The sequence below is a fragment of the Eriocheir sinensis genome, unplaced genomic scaffold (genome assembly GCF_024679095.1).
Source record: "Eriocheir sinensis breed Jianghai 21 unplaced genomic scaffold, ASM2467909v1 Scaffold463, whole genome shotgun sequence".
NCBI classification, from domain to species: Eukaryota; Metazoa; Arthropoda; class Malacostraca; order Decapoda; family Varunidae; genus Eriocheir; species Eriocheir sinensis.
The window spans coordinates 192,908-205,956 of NW_026111791.1; positions in this window are offsets into that span (position 1 = coordinate 192,908).

Consider the following 13,049-nt stretch of genomic DNA (forward strand, 5'->3'; position numbering starts at 1 on the left):
GAGCGATCACTTAGCACCCTACATAATTTTTTAGAGTAGGCGAGGGGGGAGGGCCTGTCAATGCATAGCAGACTGGGACCAGGGGGCGCAGGAGAAATCGAAAGGATATAAGAAAGGATGGGCTAACGGCTTATTACACCAACAGTAGGAGTCTCAGGAACAAGATAGATCTACTGAGGGGGAAAGCATGTGTCGAGAAATTCGACATTATAGCTATCACGGAAACATGGGTGGATACTGCCAACAAAAACTTTGTGTCTGAATATGAAATAGATGGTTACCAGATGTTTCACAAAGATAGAAAGGGAAGAAGGGGAGGGGGGGTGGCACTTAGTGTTAAAGACACACTTAAATGTTCCGCTAACAACTCTATTCAAACAAATAGCGACTCAGAATCAGTTTGGGTGGACGTCCACAAAGGGAAGGACAAACTAATTCTAGGGGTTCTTTACAGGCCACCCAACCTCAGCAGACAGGAGACTGATATATTACTACAAGAGGTAGGCAGGGCGAGCAGGAGCAAAAATGTCTGCATAATGGGGGATTTTAACTATAGGAATATAGATTGGGAAGGCGTGGTGGGTGATCTAGAGTCTGAGGATTTTCTGAAAGTAATACAAGATAATTTTCTCAAGCAGACAGTAACAGAGCCCACCAGGGGTAACAACATTCTGGACTTGGCCTTAACTAACACCGAGTATATGATCAGCGAGCTAGATGTTGAGGGAGAATTAGGTGGCAGTGATCACAAGGAAATTAGGTTTAAATTAGACTGGGCGGTGACCCATGAACTCAACCCTGTGTTGGTGCCCGACTTTAGAAGAGCTGATTATGAGGGGCTCAGAAGACACCTTGAGGAGGTAAATTGGGAAACCTTAGGGCTGGATGAGGGCCAGATCTCAGGGCTGGAACCGGAAAGACAGGGGAACCATGTAGAAATGACCTACAATAATTTAGTTAGAGAAATTGCAGAGGGTCAGAGACAGCATATCCCTTACCAAGCACGTAGGAAGGAAAATAACGACCCCAAATGGATGACCCGCAGACTCAAGCATGAAATAGGCTTCCTTCGCTTCCCCTCCTCCCTCGGACCGCTTGCTAATGAAAATGGTAACCACACGAACGATGAAAATGAAATGGCTACAATCCTAAATAACTTTTTCGCATCCGTATTTACCGACGAAGATTGTTTATCACCTCAACCGCCGGAGGTTAGAAGGGCCGAAAAGATGTGACATTTTACGCACAATTGAAAAGATTAAAGTAAGCAAAGCTCCTGGTCCAGACAAAATTACCCCTAGGGTATTAAAAGAAATCAAAAATCAAATTTGTAAACCGCTCTCCATCATATTCAATAAATCTTTAACAGCTGGAAAAGTTCCGTCGGATTGGAAACTTGCAAATGTCACACCAATTTTCAAAAAGGGGGACAAGTCTCATCCAGGAAACTATCGACCAATTAGCCTGACATCTATTGTTTGTAAGTTAATGGAGATTATCATTCGCGACAATATGGTGAAATTCTTCGAAGAAAATAATATAATAAATAATTCGCAACATGGCTTCCGTAGTAAACGTTCGTGTTTAACTAACGTACTTGAGTTTTTTACACTTGATTTTTTAGGTGTTCGATGAAAGCAGATCAGTAGATATCATATATCTGGATTTTCAAAAGGCATTTGATAAGGTCCCCCACCAACGATTGCTCAGCAAACTACTGGCGCACGGTATCTCGGGTAACATTCACAATTAGCTTGTGGACTGGCTCTCTGAGCGGAAGCAGAGAGTAGTTCTAAACGGTGTTACATCTAACTGGCTCGATGTCAAAAGCGGCGTACCTCAAGGATCAGTGCTTGGCCCCATGCTCTTCTTAATTTATGTTAATGATATCGATGATGGGCTCACTTGCAAAGTATCAAAATTTGCTGATGACACAAAAATTGCTAGTAAAGTAACTGCGACACTCGACGAAGAAGCTTTACAATCAGAAATAGATCGACTTGCACGTTGGGCCAATCAATGGCAAATGAAATTTAACGTTGACAAATGTAAAGTGTTGCACATCGGAAAAAATAACAATCGCGTTCGGTACGTAATGATTGGCCAACAACTTTCTGCAGTAAGTAAAGAAAAGGATCTTGGAATCACTATATCAAGCGATTTAAAGCCCAGTCAGCATTGTTCAGAGGTAGTTAAAACTGCAAACAAATTGGTTGGCTTCGTCGGACGAGTCTTTAATAATAAATCGGAAAAAGTAATATTAAAACTGTATAATTCGTTGGTTCGACCCCGTCTAGAGTACTGTGTACAGTTTTGGTCTCCCTACTACAGAAAAGACATAGAAAAGTTGGAACGGGTCCAACGAAGAGTAACAAAGATGATTCCTAGGTTGAGAAATTTGTCATATGAACAAAGGCTTAAAGAAGTAAATTTATTCAGCCTATCAAAACGAAGAATGCGAGGCGATCTAATAGAAGTGTTTAAAATGTTCAAAGGATTCAGTGATATTAATGCGGAAGATTACTTTACAATTGATCGATCAAATAGAACAAGAAGAAATCACAATTTGAAGATAAGTGGTAAAAGATTCTCGTCACACGAAGCTAAACACTTCTTCTTCAATCGAGTTGTTAATGTTTGGAACTCTCTACCTTGTGATGTCGTTGATAGTACAACAGTTACGGCCTTCAAGAATAGATTAGACAAGTGTTTTGAATACAACCAGCAACTAAGATATTACTCATTGTCGTAATAACGTTACGTTCTTTCGAATACTGGTGTCCTTGTCCTTTTATCGCCCGGTTAGTGGTAGCAGTAATGGTAGTTCTTTCCTCTTTCCTACATAAATTCCATGCAGTTTTTCCATGCTGCATGGTTCTTTCCTTTCCTGCCAGCTTTGGCTGGAGGGATGGGGGTGGGAGGAGCCTTCGCCTTTGCTGTCCTTCATCTTCCACCTTTGATTAGATAGTTAGTGTAGCTTGTCACAAACAACCTCGTAAGGACCAGCAGGTCTGCTGTTGCTTGTTCTTTCTTTGTGTATCTTTGTGTTTGTGTTCCTCCTCCTCCTCATATTCCTCCTCCCCCTCCTCCTCCTCCCCCTCCTCCTCCTCCGTCTCCTCCTCCTCCTCCTCCTCCTCCTCCTCCTCCCCCCCCTCCTCCTCCTCCCCCCCCTCCTCCTCCACCTCCTCCTCGTCCTCGTCGTCCTCCACCTCTTCCTCTTGCTCCAACTCCTCCTCCTCCTCGTCCCCCTCCTCCTCCTCCTCCTCCTCCTCCTCCTCTTCCTCCTCCTCCCCCTCCTCCTCCTCCTCCTTCTCCTCCTCCTCCTCCTCTTTCTCCTCCTCCTTCTCCTCCTCCTTCTCCTCGCTAGCGTACAGGCGTAGACGGAAGACAATCCTCCCAGCCGTCTCCTGTGAAGACGGATCACACTTCAACGGATCAAGGGTCAACAACAAGGTTAACATAAAACTGGTGGGTGACAGCATTGTTAGAGAACAACTGACTGAGTTCTGTGGACGAAGTATCAAGAACAGGAGACGCTACTGTATTCCTGGTGCAAAACTACAAGATATAGAAGAAGCGGCAGACCTCGTCTCAGACCGCACGGAACAGGACACACTCTTTGTTTTGCACGCTGGCACGAACAACGTTCAAACAACGCGCACGGAGGAAATTTTAGCCGACTACCGACGAGTAATCCGCCGCTACAAGGAGAAGTCACGCCACATCATTGTCTCCGGGATTCTTCCGAGAATCAACGCCTTCACAGGCTTCCACAGAAAGGCGTCAAACATCAACAACAGACTGAAGCACCTCTGCCAGGAAGAGGAAGCTTCGTTCGCAAATCAGTGGGATCATTTCTATGATATCCCCGACCTTTTCCGTCCTGACGGTCTTCACCTCAATGCGATTGGCTCAGCACGGCTTGGTAGGCTGCTGAACGAGGAAGTACTTTTGTACTCAAAAAACTCCGAGCGCGGGAGGGGCACCAAAGTATTGTAAACAACCAACCAGTAGAGCCCGCCCATCATACACCAACGCCCCCAACAGAAAACACACGCAGACACCGGACTACTGTGCCTCGAAGCACTGAAGTCAAGAAGGACATTTCTGTCCTATACACCAACGCGCGGAGCTTAATACCCAAACGGGATGAGTTACTTGCCTACGTTGACGTAGAAAGTCCGGACGTGATTGCCATCACCGAAACGTGGGCCACCTCTGACCACCTAATGACCGAATTCTCAATTCCAGGCTACGAGAGCTTCTACAAAAACAGACTTCACAAGAAAGGAGGAGGTGTTATCTGTTACGTCAAGAACAAATACCCTGCCGTGGAAGTAACCAAAGGAGACTCAGTGAAATATGACACAGTATATGTTGAACTGGAGACTAGCAAGCACAACAAAATAACGATTGGAACCGTTTACAGACCTCCAAAGCAACAAGAAGCGGACGACGAAGCGCTGTACGAAGAAATCCACACCGTAACGCAAAACAAACAATCAGTCATTATCGGGGACTTTAACTGTGCCAACATTGACTGGACCACGATGATTGGAGATCGGGAGGGTAACAGATTGCTCGAAATGTTAGAAGACACTTTTCTTACTCAGATTGTTACCCAACCGACGAGGGAAAATAACATATTAGACCTAGTACTCGTGAGTGATTCAGATCTCACACGTGAATGTCAAGTCGGCGAAAAGCTGGATGGTTGCGACCATCACCTAATCCGCCTAAAGATCAGAACAGACCATGAACTCACCGAAAACACGTCCAAGATTCCAGACTACAAAAGAGCCAATTTTAATTTCGCTCGTGAGCTGCTAACCCAGACAACTTGGGAACCCATGACCTACACTCCTGTGGAGGAACTGAGGGACACGCACGGCTAATGAAAGCTACACGAGGCGGGGTTTGCTGGAGAGGGAGAGAAAAAATATGGGAAAGATGAGCCAGCAAAAAAGTTAACAAATTGGGGATTCCTTTACGACGGAAACGAAAAAAGACAAACACGACGGAAACAAAAAAAGGAACAAATGAGTCACGACCTTTTATTATTTAGAGGCAAGAACTTACACAACGGAGGAAGAAATAATGGGAAATGGTAAATCGGGTAAACGTTTCAATTCTATAACCGAGAATGTCATGGGGATACCAGCACCGTTAGAAATAAATGCACGTTAATTTATAGACACTGATGAATATACGCTAATAAGTATACGTTGATTATCTTACGTTACAATATAGTAATAGTAATGAGGAGGAGGAGGAGGAGGTGGAAGTTATCAAAGGGAAGAAGAATAACCTGGAGAAAAAGAAGAAGAAAAAGAAGAAAGAAGACAGAAAAAAATAAGAAAAGAAGCAAAAGAAGAAAAAAAACAGTAAATGAGAAAAAGAAGAACTCAAAGAAAAAGGTAAAAAAGGAGGAGACATAGGAAAGATAATAAAGAATGCTGACAAAGTGGAAATAAAAGAGCCAATTGAAAGAATGACAACGACTCTACATTTGGAAGAAGACGTAAGAAGGCGGAAGGGAAAAAAGAGGAGGAGACTGAAGGAGGAGGAGGAGGAGGAAGAAGAAAAAAAAGAAAAAAAGAAAAAAGAGAAGAAAAAGAAAAAAAAGAAGGAGAGGAGGAGGAGGAGAATGAGAGCTGGGTAAGAGGAGGAAAGAAAAAGAGTAACAGAAGAGGAGAGGAAGGGAGAGGAGGAACTTATAAACATGGGGTGACTGTAACAAGGAGACCAAACAAAGAAGTAACATTTGGAAGAGCAAGAAACCAACAAAAGAGAGAGAGAGAGAGGAGGAGGAACCGTGCCTTGGGGTTGAGTGTGAGAGCGGTCAAGTGCGGGGTAAACAGAGGGAGGGAGAGGGAGAGGGAAGGAGGGGATGCAATGGGCTAAATGGAAGGAGGAAGACCCATTATCAAGGGTGGAAGGATTACGGCGGTGTGGGTGGCCTGGGATTAAGAGGGGTGGTTGGGGAGCAGAGAGAGAGAGAGAGGGAGGAGGGAGGGAGAGATGGTGGGAGTGTGGGAGAGAGGGGGGGGACTAATGTGTGTGTGTGTGTGTGTGTGTGTGTGTGTGAGAGAGAGAGAGAGAGAGAGAGAGAGAGAGAGAGAGAGAGAGAGAGAGAGAGAGAGAGAGAGAGAATAAAAGAAAACGAGAAAGAAAAAAAATAGAGAGAGGAAAGAAAGAAGAAAAAGAGACAAGAATTAAAAGAAGAAAAGAGATGAAAAGAAAGAAGAAAGAAGTAAGAAAAAGAAAGAAAAGAAAAAGAAAAGAGAAGGAACGAACGAACGAACGAGCTCAGGGTTGCAGGGGTCACGTGACGAACAGGATCAAGGTCCCAGCGGGGGTATACAAGTCGTGTGGTGTACGTCGTAAGGTTGATAAAGGCTAAAAAATAATAATAATAAAAAAAAAGAAATACACTTCATCTAATATCCAGCCTTGAGAGGGGAACGAGCCCTGACCCATTACCTTTGTGAATCGGATGCGCTAGCCACTCCGCCATCGTGGAGTTGACATGGGGAGTGATTTTAAAGTAATAGGAGAGTAAGGAGAGTGAAAGAAAGGACGGGAAAATATATAAAAAGAAGGAATAGAGAAAAAGCCGAAATAATAATAATAAGTGAGCAGAAATAAGTGGGAATGGAGGAAGAGAAAGAGAAGGACAAGAGAAAAGGCTGAAATAATTATTAGTAAGGAAAAGTACATGAATGGATAAGTAAAGTAAATGAAAAGAAGGAGTAGAGAAAGAGAGGAAATGATAAGTAAACAGAAGTAAGTGAGATTAGAGGAAAGAAATGTAAATAAAGAGAAGGAATAGAGAAAAAACTGAAATGATTATAGTAAGGAAAAATAAATGAAAATGGATATGAAAAGTAAATGAAGAGAAGAATTAGAGAAAAAAAAGATGAAGGGATAATTAGTAAACAAATGTAAGTGAGAATGGAGGAAGAAAAATTAATGAAGAGAAAGAATAGAAAAAAAAAAGATAAGACATAATAAGTAAGAAATTATTGAGCAAAGGTGAGCTAGGTGAGGTAAGGGAGCCGTGACCTCTCCTAACACTCACTCATGACATAGTGAACGGAAGGCCTCGTCATTATGAGTGTCGAAAGCAGCGAGTGTGTAATAAAACTGACTGTCAGCACCCTACCCGAAATTGACCTCTTCCACCCGAAAGTGACCTCTCTTCTGGCATCTTGTTTTTTTTTTCTTTTATCAGAACAGCGTAAAGCGGACTCTTGTTTGTCCTGCGAATAACAGAAGCCATGAAGCAACGTGAAAGCGAGGAAGAGTCACCCGCCGTCTAGTTCACCCGCAAAGAACCACCTCACGACCGCCTTAAAAACGAGAGATTGTGTTAATGTTACTGTGTCTGTGTTATTGCGGATACAGGTAAAGAATAGTCACTGAAGGCGGAGTTGAGGCCATTGAACAGTGCTGTGAAGGACTGGGCACGCCTTCCCATAACACAGCGGCTAGTGAAGGAAGGTCGCAAGCAAAATGAGAGAGAAAATGTAATGAAATGTAATGATGGTTGAGGTCGGATCGTGGGAAGCCTCGTGGTTTTTCTGCAACATTTCGTTCAATATAAAGTGTAGTAACGTGAGACTGGGGAGCCGGTTTTACAGAGTCATAAATTTGTCAAAGAATATTCTGGCAAACGATCAATTCTTCATAGCTCACAAATATGTCCCATTCAAGGCAATATAGTGAAGATTGCCCGAGTGTCTTGCCGGTGCTAACAGTCACTCCCCTTCAGCAAGAGAGTAAACAACATTCCCTTCAGGACAGAGAGGCTCAACTTTAACCTACCGCTCAGAAAACAGTGTTTATGTATCTGTTTACTAAGTCTGTCTATAGAGTAACGATGCCAACAACTTTCTCAACACGACAAAATCAATCTTAGACTCCCTCTCGATATCCATTGCTTGTGTTTGCCTATCTATGGAGTAATTAAGTGGAGTAACTAATGGAGTAATTAACTAACTATAGCTCATTACGTAGCCTTTTTATGAAGTAGCAATATCCACACGCCAAAATCCGTTTAGTCTACCTCTCGATAGCTGTTGTTTGTCTGCTTGCCTAACTTACTAAGGGAAGAGTTTGTCAATGTCTGCACTCCTTCATCGCTTTCACTCTTACACTCCATAAGAAGAGTCTACGTACTTGTTTACTAAGCTTGCCTGTGAAGTAACAATGTAAACAGCTTTCCCTGCCCCACATTATCAGCCTTAGTCTTCTTTTCAATAAGTGTAGCGTTTGTGTGTTTGCCTAACTTGCTAAGGGAAGTTAATCAGTCCTTTTGCTCTTTCGCTCATAAATTCAATAAGCACTGATCATATATTTGTCAGGACGGCAAACACCTTTTCCTATAGGACAGAATGTGGTTTAGTTCCGTGGCCCGATGTCCGAATATTTGTCCAACCTGCTACTGAAAGGCTTAATCAGCATCTTCACTCCTTCATCTCTGTCACTGGTAAACTCTGGAACAACCTTTCGCCTACTGTAATCCTTCCTATGGCAAACTATTTCAAGAGCGGAGTATATGAAAACGCTTAAAGATATACTTGATACTACTGAGAGATTTAATCAGTATCTTCATTCCCTCATCTCTGCCACTGATAAACTCTAGAGCAACCTTTCGCCTACTGTAATCCTTCCTATGGCGAACTATATCAAGAGCGGAGTATATGAAGACGTGCTTAAAAACATACTTGATACTACTGAGAGATTTCATTAGTATCTTCATTCCCTCATCTCTGAAACTGGTAAACTCTGGAGCAACCTTTCGCCTACTGTAATCCTTCCTATGGCAAGCTATTTCAATAGCGGAGTATATGAAGACGCGTTTAAAAACATACTTGATACCACTGAGAGATTTAATTAGTATCTTCATTCCCTCATCTCTGGCACTGATAAACTCTGGAACAACCTTTCGCCTACTGTAATCTTTCCTATGACGAACTATTTCAAGAGCGGAATATATGAAGACACACTTAAAAATATACTTGATGATTCTTTGGCGCATCAGTATTCAATCTTCGTAGCGTTTTTTCAGCTTCTCTTCTAATCTTGAACTGTCGCGTTTTACGGTACAAATAAGCCCGCGACAGCCCGCGCCCACCCAGTCAGTACACGCTGTTTATTTGTTCACACACATTGAGCCGATAAATCAAACGGGTTCAAAACAAAGCAGCCTGCAAGTATTATTCATGTACGAACACTGACACTGAACTATTGTCTCCGTTTACTCGCCCCGCATAAAAACGATATATAATAGTTTGTCCTTCAACACCCCCCTCCCCCCCAGCACTCCCCCTTCCCCCCCACCAAGCAATGTCGCCGTGTAAATATTCGGGTACAAGCGTGTGACAGTTGCTCGCGATAATGTAAAAGTCGGCGAGGCTTGCATAAATATATTAAACCCGATGTCACTAAGAGTAAAACATTATCTTATTTGAGGAATGCTTTTTTTTCCTATTAATATTTGTCCGCGGCGAGGGTAACACGGCCCGGGACAGCTATAATGGGTGAGATATTTAAATCAACATTATGAGCCGCGTCATTGCATAGAGAAGCAAGGCTGACTGAGGCGTTGAGGCCGCGGGGACGCTTGAGAGACGAGGACTGAAGGCTAATGTTTGTGCTGAAAGGAAGTTGTCTTGGCCCATTATTTTGACAGGCAGCGTTAGACCATTATTTTGACATTAAGCATTAAACCATTATTTTGACATGTAGCATTAGTCCATTATTTTGACAGGCAGCATTAGTCCATTATTTTGACAGGTAGCATTAGTCCATTATTTTGACAGGCAGCATTAGTCCATTATTTTGACATGTAGCATTAGTCCATTATTTTGACAGGCAGCATTAGTCCATTATTTTGACAGGCAGCATTAGTCCATTATTTTGACAGGCAGCATTAGTCCATTATTTTGACAGGCAGCATTAGTCCATTATTTTGACAGGCAGCATTAGTCCATTATTTTGACATGTACCATTAGTCCATTATTTTGACAGGCAGCATTAGTCCATTATTTTGACAGGCAGCATTAGTCCATTATTTTGACATGTAGCATTAGTCCATTATTTTGACATGCTGGCTGGAGTAGGTAGGAAGACATCTACCGAGCGGGCGCAAGCCACTCCCGGTGAGGTATATATGGGAGGTGAGAAGGGAGCTGAAGCCCTCCAAAGACCCTTCCCATGTCCTCACTAACCGTTTCCCTATTGTCTCACCAACACCGGAGAGTAGTTCAGCATGCTCTCTAAAGACAGATCCTCTCTTTATCCACACCACACTACATTCACACAACATATACACCTTTTCCCAAAATTAAAATTTCAAAATGGCGCACCTACACCAAGCCCCGGAGTCCCCGCCTGGGGGGGGGGGGGGGACCACAAAATCCCCCAGGGAGGACTCCCCTTCTGGCTGCCGACCCGAGAGGTGTCTTGATAACTCCTCGAACCTCTTTCTTCTCAATTTCTACAACATTCGCGGTCTTCGCTCTAATTTTCATTCTGTGGAACATCATCTCTCCTCCTCTAAACCTCACCTTCTCTTCCTTACCGAAACACAGATTTCTGAGGCTACTGACAGCAATCTCTACTCTGTTCCCTGCTACTATCTCTATCCTAAATTTCAATCCAAAGCTGGATGTTGCGCCTACGTGCGCAACGACATCACGCTCTCGTGCCCACGACCTTGACTCTTCTGAATTTTCCACCATCTGGCTAAGACTTCATTGTCATTCTATTACTAAATACATCTGTGCTGTTTATCTCTCACCTAACTCTACCAACTATGTAAAATTCTTTGACTATTTGAATTCTAAAGTGGAGCACACCCACTCTCCCTTCGCTGAAATCTCCATTCTAGGAGATTTCAATGTTCACCACCAGCTTTGGCTTCCATCCTCTTTCACTGACCATCCTGGTGAACAAGCCTACAACTTTGCTATCCTCAACGACCTAGAGCAGTTGGTCCAGCACCCTACACGTATTCCCGACCGTCTTGGAGACCGGCCCAACATTCTAGACCTCTTCCTTACCTCAAACCCTTCTGCTTATTCTGTCAAACTGTTCTCTCCGTTGGGCTCCTCCGATCACAATCTTATTTCTGCATCCTGTCCTATCGCTCCTGTACACCCTCTGGACCCACCGAAGAGGCGATGCTTCTGGCATTTTGCTTCAGCTCGGTGGGACGACCTGAGGATGTACTTTTCCGATTTCCCGTGGAATGATTATTGCTTCCAGGATGGAGACCCCTCTGTGTGTGCTCAGCGCATCACAGAGGTGATTGTCTCTGGAATGGAGGCATACATTCCTAGTTCTTTCTCTAATCCTCACGCTAAAAAGCCTTGGCTTAATCACGCTTGTTCTCGTGCTGTCAGTGATAGAGAGGTAGCTCACAAAAGGTACCAGAGCCTTCAAACTAATGCTAATTATGAACTTTACATTCCTGCCCGAAATCGTGCCAAATCTATTCTCCGACTAACCAAAAATTCTTTCATTAATAGAAAATGCCAAAACCTTGCTTTCTCTAACTCTTCCCGTGACTTCTGGCATCTAGCCAAAAACATCTCCTCCAACTTCACTTCTTCATCTTTCCCTCCACTCCTCAGTCCTGACGGCAACACTGCCGTCTCATCTATCTCTAAGGCTGAACTCTTCTCTCAAACTTTTTCTAAAAACTCCACTCTGGACGAATCTGGGCATATTCCTCCTACTCATCCCCCCTCTGACTCGTTTATGCCTGTTATAAAGATTCTTCAAAATTATGTTTTCTATGCCCTCTCTGGCCTCAATCCTCAGAAGGGTTATGGACCTGATGGAGTGCCTCCTATTGTCCTTAAAAACTGTGCCTCCGTGCTGTCACCCTGCCTGGTCAGACTCTTTCGCCTCTGCCTGTCAACATCTACCTTTCCTTCTTGCTGGAAGTATGCCTTCATACAGCCTGTGCCTAAGAAGGGTGACCGCTCCAACCCCTCAAACTACCGTCCTATAGCTTTACTTCCTTGTCTATCTAAAGCTTTTGAATCAATCCTTAACCGGAAGATTCAAAAGCACCTTTCCACTTCTGACCTTCTATCTGATCGCCAGTATGGGTTCCGCAAGGGGCGTTCTACTGGTGATCTCCTAGCCTTCTTAACTGACTCTTGGTCATCCTCTCTTAGCCGTTTCGGTGAAACTTTTGCTATTGCGCTGGACATATCAAAAGCTTTTGATAGGGTCTGGCACAAATCTTTCCTTTCCAAACTACCCTCCCACGGTTTCTATCCTTCTCTCTGTACCTTTATCTCCAGTTTCCTTTCTGACCGTTCTATTTCTGCCGTGGTAGACGGTCACTGTTCTTCCCCTAAATCTATTAACAGTGGTGTCCCACAGGGTTCTGTCCTATCTCCCACTCTTTTTCTGTTGTTCATTGATAATCTTTCCTAAACGAACTGTCCTATCCATTCCTAAGCCGATGATTCCATTCTGCATTACTCTACTTCTTTTAATAGAAGACCCACCCTACAGGAACTGAACGACTCAAGGCTGGAGGCTGCAGAACGCTTTGCCTCAGACCTTACTATTATTTCCGATTGGGGCAAGAAGAACCTGGTGTCCTTCAACGCCTCAAAAACACAGTTTCTCCACCTATCCACTCGACACAATCTTCCAAACAACTATCCCCTATTCTTTGATAACACCCAGCTATCACCTTCCTCAGCACTAAACATCCTCGGTCTATCCTTAACTCAAAATCTCAACTGGAAACTTCATATCTCATCTCTTACTAAATCAGCTTCCTCGAGGCTGGGCGTTCTGTACCGTCTCCGCCAGTTCTTCTCCCCTGCACAGTTGCTGTCCATATACAGGGGCCTTGTCCGCCCTCGTATAGAGTATGCATCTCATGTGTGGGGGGGCTCCACTCACACAGCTCTTCTGGACAGAGTGGAGGCTAAGGCTCTTCGTCTCATCAGCTCTCCTCCTCATACTGATAGTCTTCTACCTCTTAAATTCCGCCGCAATGTTGCCTCTCTTTC